Source organism: Tasmannia lanceolata, unplaced genomic scaffold, assembly GCF_043159265.1.
Source record: "Tasmannia lanceolata isolate RefF3 unplaced genomic scaffold, GAP_Taslan_0.1 ptg000013l, whole genome shotgun sequence".
In the NCBI taxonomy this organism is placed as follows: Eukaryota; Viridiplantae; Streptophyta; class Magnoliopsida; order Canellales; family Winteraceae; genus Tasmannia; species Tasmannia lanceolata.
Genome location: NW_027518690.1, coordinates 40,502,439 through 40,512,021, shown reverse-complemented (window position 1 = coordinate 40,512,021; position 9,583 = coordinate 40,502,439). Strand labels below are relative to the sequence as shown.

At 36.5% G+C, this 9,583-nt stretch overlaps 1 long non-coding RNA gene and 1 other non-coding gene across 2 annotated transcripts; one reads left to right on the top strand and one right to left on the bottom strand.

The window, feature by feature from the left end:
* Window positions 1-3,119: 3,119 nt before the first annotated feature.
* LOC143891455 (uncharacterized) lies at window positions 3,120-9,187 on the top strand. The gene is made up of 3 exons (XR_013255338.1): window positions 3,120-3,317; window positions 6,907-6,954; window positions 8,451-9,187. It is a non-coding gene; the product is annotated as an uncharacterized LOC143891455 (long non-coding RNA).
* Window positions 4,096-4,247, bottom strand: LOC143891486 (small nucleolar RNA snoR2/U65). The gene has a single exon (XR_013255368.1). It is a non-coding gene; the product is annotated as a small nucleolar RNA snoR2/U65 (small nucleolar RNA).
* Window positions 9,188-9,583: the final 396 nt, after the last annotated feature.

Genomic DNA, 9,583 nt, shown 5'->3' with positions numbered 1-9,583 from the left:
CTTTATATGGGTGGGAACATGAGAGCATTTAAGCAGTTGGTGGCAACGACCATGTCATGTGCTTTGTGACATTAAGGAGGGTAGCCAAAACAATTCAATTCTCAACCAAAGGTTGAGTAGGTAGCCCAACTGCCCAAACCAATGCACTCTTTTCCGACTATCCAATGCTCAGTACGGTTATCCTTGTTTCTCATTCTCAATGCCCAAACGTGATATATGCAAAAAAGTACATAGTTTTATGAATAAGTTTCTATGTGGTAACTGTTAAGAATAGAAACCTTTGACAAATGAATGATGGACTTACATAAGTAATTAAGTATGGTCATATCCATAAGATCAATGCCGATCGTTTACTTCTCCTTGGAGGGCTCTTAAAGTCATCTTGTTGATCATCCATTTAAGGTGGAATCAACCGCAGTGGACCTTGGTAAGGTTTTTCATTTTTCTATTTAAATATACCACATTATAATAAAGTATACGGAGATGATATCTCCAACCTCTTTTGCTTGTCCATTCCTCTGCCGATAAAGCCAGAGGCAGAAATGCAAGACAGACCAAAGGGTGGACATTAGAGGTGTAACAAGGGTTGAGGAGAACCTTAACCCAACCAGAGGTAGAGCATTATTCAACTCTAACATGTCCCAACTATAATCACGAGGGCCAACCCTAACCTAACTCGTTTTTTAATCTCTCAACTGTAACCCAAACCGTCTAACTCATTTTTTTAAACCAAATCGGGTCGGGTTTGGGTTGTTAAAGAGACGTGTCATGTTAAAGATGAGTCCATATCACAATCATAAGAGATGTGGACGTATCCTTTGTTGTTTTAAGTTTCCTATAGATATGGACTTATCTTTTGTAGTTCTTATTATACTAATATATACAAGTAAATGGCCCTATATATGATGCCAAAGGCAATAGGTAAAAGCAACAACGGGATACTTTTACATGTCACCACGTCCCGTCTTCATGATAGTTGCTTCTTATGTAAGGAACTAAATAGCTAAAAAGAATTTTCTATGAGGTATTCTAAACTCAAGGGCACCCTTGTAGAAGAGGGGGGGGGGGGGGGGGGGTGTTTGGTGTTTCGAGAGCGCCCCCATTGGCTTCAAGGAGCAGCTGTGCATTTATTATGGGATAAATTCAAAGTACATTAAATGCATAACAGCCCTTTACAGGCAATGGGGACGCCCTTCAGTTTAATATACCTCAATTTATATTTATACGACATTCCTAGTTAAATATGCGCGAGAAATTTTCATTTATAACATATCCTACAACTATACGCATTAAATAGTTAGAGACGTGTAGGGAAATTGGTTAAGAAAACAAGGGGGAGACAGACGATACACAAAACCCACTCCATGCTCTTGTATTGGACATGAGGTGAAAGATCAAATCATCAATTTTCCTTGATATATAAATACTATTTGCACATGTATGTTGTTTATCTTGGTATAGTGTAAATGTAATTGAATTACTTCGTGGATCAAATAATTGTTAGGCCCTGTCAGTTTTGGATTTTGGAGAATTGATTGATTCAAAAACTGATTATTGGACTCAATTGGGTTCAATAATTAGTTTTGGGATCGCAATCGATTCTCAAGATCCAAAACAAACCGTTATCAGTGGGGTCACAAACATTTTCCACAATATGGTTAAAGCAATAGGGGCAGTCAATGGAAGTGAACTGATGATTACTAGCAAATAAATGTTTAATTATAAACAAAGGAATGCTAGCTAGCTCTTTCCACACCATATAAAATCCAGTCTTATTCACTCAATTGTCTACATAAATCCTATAAATATGTATGATAACTAGGGCTGCAACTCGGATCGGGCAGTTGGGTTTTGAAGAACCCAACCCACATGAGAAATATCTCGGGTCGAGTCGGGTCGGGCTTTTTTTCCAGAAAACCTACGATTCCCAAACCCAGCCCTACCCATGATAAATCTCAGGTCGGGTTTTTTTAACGTTGATGCAATTCTTTTAGGAAAACTTTAGTTTGGCAAGGAAACTCAACTGATAGAAGTAGAAAAACTCATGCATGGCAAACTCTTTAGTGCATTAACTAATTACTAGTCCAAAGAGAAGAAATTGATACATTACCAAATGAAAATGATTATAGTCGTATGAGATAAACAACAAACTATTTAGTGCATTCACTATTTAGTTGAAACTTGAAACCCTAGAGCTAAAGGGGGAAAACGAATAGAAGATGGAAAGAGTCTTGTGATTGAATGCGTGCGTGAGTTTTATTTTTAAGTTTTCACTTTTAAAGTAACAAACTTTTAGAAGAAAAAAAATACATACTATAACTTAAGTAACTCGGGTCGGGTCGGGCCCCTTCAAACCCGGCTCGACCCGAGATTCATGTGGGCTTTTGGATCCTAGACCCGGCTCGACTCGAAACCCGAGAAACATAACCCAACCCGAGCTATTTTTCGAGTCGGGTCGATGCTTACCCGCCTTAATGATAACTGAAATTTAATTTCGTTTGCACTTCTCTTTCAAAAGAAACATAAAGTCAGGCAAGAGTACAAGAGTTGGGTTGCGTGACCGAAAAGATCTGACCGTCCATTTTCATTGACCGAAAAAAGCACATCATTTTTTGAGCCATCAGACATTGAAACCAAGGTCAAATGAATGGTTCAGATCAATCAAAATTGAGATCCAATTTGTCATGTAGCTGCTCTCTATTGTGGATGTGGGTCCCACATCTCACAAGTCACAAGTACACACGGTGACACGGGATTCTCGTGACTCACAGAAATAGTTAGTAAAAGCACACGGGATTCTCTTGAGTCGTGACTCGCAAAAATAATCATTAAAACAGGACGAGCATTCTTTTATAATGGTACATACCCGGCTTGTCCTTTCCTTATAGCTTTTTTGGCAACTATAATAAGGGTCGTGATAAATTCGCACCCCCGGTAGAATAATTCGCACCGCAGTTACTTGAATTGTTGCAGCAGACTATCGTTTTTAGCTTTGTGCGAATTATCCTCATGGGGGGTGCGAATTTATCATTGCTCCTATACTAATCCTTAACAGCTCCAGTAGATATAATAAATACCCTCACCCTCTCGAGTCTTTTTAACCTAGCGCAAATCTCATCTTCTCTTTTTAACTTTACCCTTTTCACTTTTCTGAAATTTCTCCTAGGCGGCGATCTAAACCCTAACCCTACCAAAACCTCTTTTGAAAAAAAAAAGTCCTAATCCGTCTCTCTCTTTCTCCTCTTCTTGCTACTATGGTTTCCATTTGGTTGTTATTGGGAGAGAGGTTATGATAGTTTGCTCTTCATTTGTTGAAGGTAAGCTTCATTACTACGATTTTCTTATGAATATGTTGATGAATGCTTGATGCTTTTGGTATTTTTTTCTTCTCTTGTTTTGCATTGTTTTCTTGTTTCTCCTGCGGTTATTCAAAATATTTGCTTACCTAGCGTGAGAGGCAAAGATGCAGTGTGTGTGGAGAGTATGTGACTGTCCTCACAAATCTCTCACCAGCCCTCTCTAACCTGCTTTCACCTTGGGTAAACAAATATTTCAAGTTTTTTTGTTTTTGGGAAGTGATATTTCCATTTTAAATAAAAGATAAACCTTACGTTCACGGAAACAAAACCAAGTAACTCCATGCTCTTGCTTTGGACATGGGGTGAAAGATTAAATCATCTTCTTTCCTCTATATATGAATGTCATTTGCAGAATATCAGAAGTGAGGACTTAGAAGTTAGAAAATGAGAGTTTTAATATGGTGCCCGACCGTCAAGTACAGTCAAAACAGTACCCCCTCGATATTTGATCCAACAGCTGCCCACTTTTTAAGAGGCTGCTGTTGGATCAAATATCAAGGGTGTTAGTTTTGAAGTACCACCTTCACGGTATTTAACGGTCGGGCATCATATAATTTCTCAGAAAATGAATTTTGACAAAGCGAAAACTGCAAAAGATATTTTCTTGTGAATACCAGGAGCATGGTAAATGAAATGCATAGGCGGCATTAAATGAAAGCTCCCAGGCACCAAGGCTTGAAAAAGATTAAAAAGAAAAAAAACCAATAGTAGAGTTACTTACGCATAAAAGAAAACTAATTGTAATCACAGAAATCAGATCCGTGGATACATAGAAATCGGTGTAAGATCCACAGGTGCCCATCAGAATGCGTAACAACAAAAAGTTTTGATATGTGCCTAATAATAGCTTCCTCGTTCAATGCACTCTTGGCTACCGTTACTTGTGCATACTTAACATATCTACAAGCTTCATGGTTGAATGCATTAATAACATGGAGGAAGAGCTGGTAAGCATCGATAATAAGAAATCAACGTTGTAAGCGAACTAGCAAGAGAAAAACAATAGGAAATCGCAATGTAGAATAATTTAATATGCTATTCACCATTCTTAAGAAGAAAAAAAACATTTAGTCAAAGGATGTCAGGGCCTCAATTGTCACAAGTGAGCAGAAAATAATAAGAACATGTACAATGTTTAATTCCTAAAAAATCTGCATTCAAACTCTAAACCTTGATCAATATTCACATATGTAAGGAAAAAAAAAAATACGACCGTTATAAACATTCCTGAAAGATCATTTTAGCCTAGGCCTTGTGTGGTCACATTTGGCCTTGGCATTTGTCTAAGAAACAAGATAGAGGTAGGCCCAGGCGTCCAGCACATCCAAGCTGACCTTGCCTCAGCTATTGACCCCTGGGTAGATTCCTAGGCAAATCATTTGACAACAATGATAGGGAGTTAGAGCAAGCGAGCAATCCAAATGTACAAGAGATATTTCCTGAAACTAAAAGATGATTATAGCAACAAGAAACCCATCGGACATTATTTTTTTCGCATAGAAAAGGGTAAGCAAGAAAACCAAAATTATTTAGTCTTCAAAGTTACACGAACAATTGGTTCTAATCCAATTAGGATTAGAAGTTAAAAGAAAGAATATGTACAAAAATATTGGTTTGCAGAAGGGAAAAAAAGCAAATTATAGAGAGAAGGAATCTGGATAGAGACTATATACCTCAGAATTTGTAATATTATAAAAGGAACACGAACCATCATCATGAGCAAGAAGAACAGATTCACCCTCAGAGACAAACCATCCACCAGTAGCAGATTTACTTACTGTTTCTCACAAGCCATTAATGATAGTCTTCAGCATTGATGCATATGGAAACTGCCAAGAACGTGCGGCATGGAAGAAGTTTCCTATTTTTAATTATTATTTTCGTCACTAAATTAGTAATTTACGGGCCTGGGTCACTAAATTAGTTACCCGTTGAAATTTGACCTGGCCCAGCCCAACCCGTCAAAACTAGGCCGGGCTAGATAAACCCGCGGGTGCCCACAGGTGCTCATAAAAACCCAAATGATCGAGATTTTCTTCAGTGTAAGCCCTTATAGTCTCGTATTTTTCAAAAGTACTTTATAGACCACATCATAGGATGATCTAAACCGTCCATGTGATGGAACACAACGTAAATAGGTTGTGCCCTAAAAATCATTTCCATAAGATGATTCAGCCCTCCGATCTACAGAGGTTTCCATAAATAATATTATGCAATTCCTCCATAGATCAGAGGGCTAGGGTCATCCTATGGAAATAATTTTTTGGGCACAACCTATTTATGTTAATGCTCTTCACATGGACGGTTTGGATCATCCTATAGTGTAGGAATAAAAAAAAAAAAAAAAAAAAAAAACTGTGACCCGTGGGTCCACCTGGCCCATATGGTTGGGGTCTGTTCCGGGCCCTTTGTGACCCACCCGTTTGCCAGGTCTCCTACGCTAGTACTCTGCTCTCGTAACATTCAATAATGTGAAATTTGATGTAATTGGAATGGGCATTCTGGGAATAAATGGAGTTACAGGCTGTAAGCCGTTGGATGAGAAATTATCGACAGTTAATAAGACCGATCCGCATCAATTTTATTATTCCTTTTACACCGTTGGATTGGTTTTTATGGACGGTAGTAAGAGTAGGACTTGCGAAACGGAGTATAAAGAGCCTTAATAGTCAAAACTACATGTCTATATCTATATTCCCAAGCTGTCCGAGATTGGGCCTGAGAGAGAAGGGGGAGAAAAAGAAAAGAAAAGAAGGAGCTGAGGAAGAAGAAACGGGGGAGTCCTTTTGAGAAGGTGAGGGTTTCCATTTTCTACTAAATCTGTCCATTTAACATTTGAGATAGCGTTTCATTCCTATTTTCATTCTCCCTTATCCCGATCTGTTCATTTTTAGGGTTTTTAGTTTTTCTCAATCGCCTTGAGATGGTGCTTTCTTCTATTGTCTAACTCATTTTGATTTCTTCTTTTCTGATTCTTTCATTTTACTTTGTCCTGGAACTCTCTCATTCACGTGTGAATGAATCATTATGTGTAGCTCTGTAGATTGGCTTAGGCCAAATTATGCATTTTGGATTGGAAATGGGCTTGCCTTTTGGCACTGTTTAGATTGCAGAAATTTTCAAGAAAAAGTTGGAAAAAGATTTTTTTTTTTTTTTTTGGCAAAGTTTCTTATTTTTTATTTGTTAGATAAGTACTGAAAAAGTAGCTTGAAGCCTTGAACCACAACAGTTCAAGTTCAATAAAAAAAAAATTGACTTGATTTATTTCTTGCAATCCAAATAGGGCCTTTGTGAATCCTCATTTGCATATTTAAGCATAGAGCAATATGTTTATTGTGTTAGATAATACATAACTTACCTCATCAGATTGGTGAAGAAATCAAGTTAGAAAAACAGATCACAACAAAGTCTATATTGCCTTCGGGGTAAAGTGTAATGCACTTGAGTTTATAATTTTAGATGTTGGAATTGCATGACTGTCATAGCTTTTGAATCATAGTTGTACTATGTATGTCTTTCTTTCTTATACCTTATTTGTGTTTTACAGTTATATATTCACACATGGAACATGTGATATAGGAAAAAAGATAAGCAGGTATATTTGTACTTCTCTTGATCTTTTATGATTTTGATGGAGTATATGGATTTTTTTATTCTTTTCTTCTAGAACCTTTCTAGAACCTTTAAACAATATCACAATTGAATCAGATTCTTTTGTTCATGAATGCCAAATATTTTAAGCTTGTATTGTTTATTACACTATGCATTTTTTAAAGTAACTTTTAGTCTAGTTGTTAGCAATATATAATATGACCAATCTTGTGATTAGTTTGCTGTCAATTTTTAGGAGTTATGCTACTTTTATTAAAAAATCTTATTCACTGATTTCTTTCTGGAAATGTTATCCACAGTATTGTATTTTGATGAGGGCACTCCTCACTTTATTAAAAGTACGGTATGGCCTGCACCATAGGATGATCCAAACCGTCCGTTAGATAGGCCATAGCCTAAATAGGTTGCGCCCCAAAAATTATTTATATAGGTTGATCCTAATCCTCCAATCTATAGAGGGTTAGGATAAACCCTCTAATAGTTTCACATCACATCACATTGTAGGTTCAGACTTCAGCTTAAATGTTTTCACATCACATGCCACTTGGTTACCTTACATCAGAATTAATTAAATGCGTGATGCTTCAATAGCCATCCAATTTAAATCCTATCTCCACCCCCTTTTTTTTCTCCCTAACAGAAAACATGAAAATGAAAAGTGGAAATATCACTTCCCATTTCTGTCAATGTAAAATGGACGTAAAACAACATTTATCCCATTAAAAAAATATTCAATTTTTAGTTTTCAAATGGGCGTAAAATTCGTTTTAACGCCAATTTTACGTTGAAAGAAACAGAGCCTTAATAATATAATATAGAGGCAATTGGCCTTGCCAACCATTTTTTTTATCATTTTGCTGCTCTTAAAATTCTTTCATTCATTCTAGTTAACTGAAGCTCTAACAAATAAGCTTTGAGTAAAAGAGAGATGGTAGAAGTAGTCAAAACAAGAGATGCAAATACCATTGTCTTTTTTTCCCTCTTAAAAAAATAACCTCAGTTCATGGGTTTGATTTTGACATAGATGTTTGGTTCTAATTTGGAGTTAATTTATGTTGTGAATAGTTTAGAAGGTGATATCTGTTAAATAAATAGTAGAAATCAAATGATTTCCTTACCCCATGTTGTGGGTATAAATGCCCTTGTTGTGGGTATAAATGGATGGATCATTTGATTGCATGTTTTCTTATTGTTGTTTTCTTTTGTTTCTGGAGCATCTGTAAATTTCTCGAATTTGATATTTTCATGTACTTGTTGGATATTTTCCTGTTGAGTTAACCCCTGGTTTTCATCTTTTAATTTGAGAATGATGTGTTAAATGGAGAATGAAAATTTAATGATTATTTTGCCCCATATCGTGGGTACGAATATATCAATCATCTGAAATTATTTCTCTATCCCATGTCGATTTTATAAATAATCTTCCAAAGCTTTCTTGGTATTGTAATTGATTGAAGATTTTCTTATTAATTTCTTCAGGAGAAGACGATGAGGTCCAAGCACTTTACGAAGGAATGTTACTTCTCTCAAAATTTAAACTCCTGAGATGTCACCGTAGAGAGTGACTCCGAGACCACTCATAAAGTAGATGTGCTAAAATTCGAAGTATAAGGAAGGATATGATTGAAGAAATATTTGCGATGGATATTTACACCTCAACGGTGTTCAAACATCTCTCAATGACTTAGAATAGATCATCGCATTATCTTGGCGGCGTAGGGAGGGAAGCTAAATGTAAAGTGGTTTGCGAAGTGAAATGGGATGAGGATTACTTTCACTAAAGATGAGGTTTAAATATGGTTCTCTATTAGTGCTGATCAGTTATGTGGACCAAGTTGCATTGTCAATTTTGCCGACCCATTTGGTTGTTTCACCGTTTCAATTTGTATTACAATTTTGATCCCAACAAATTTTGAATGTAGAGTTCAAGAGATCGCGACCATTAAGATATGGGACCCCGGTAGATTAAAGTATTTAATTCAATAATTCAACCTTGAGGGCAAGGTCGTTTCTAAGGGGGGAGGAATGATATGTGCATGTTAGTGGGGTTAGTTAGATTCTGGTTATTAATTATGTGATTATGGGTTTAAGGTTGTGGATGTTAGTTATTTTCTAAGTGTTATGTAAGTGGGTTAGTGGGTTAGTAATGTAAAACTACCTTTATGCTTGTATTTAAGTTTGTATTTCAATGGAATGGAGAAGAAAAAGAAATTTACAGCAAATGAGGCTTTGTTTAGGAGAGTCATGGTTCCTCTCGAATTGAGCTGTTAAGAGTTCCGGTTGCCTCGAATCAACCTTTTTCTCCCTCTCTTCTATTTCTTTTCGTTTATTTCCGTTACGGCCGATTAGGCACGTAACAATGTGATTCATTCTTAAGAATAGCTATGCCATGGTTCGTAGGGAGCGTATTGTTAAATGCATCTCTCTCTCTCTCTCTCTCTCTGAATGGGCTCTGTTTGGATTGCAAGAAAAACATTTCGGATGGAAAATTTTTATTGGAAACTTTTTTTTCTTTCCACAATTTAGAGGGAAGTGACATGGTTATGGTAATTTAGAGGGATATTATCATAAATCAAAGGTCTCTCTAAGTAAAAATTGGATAGGGTTAGTTA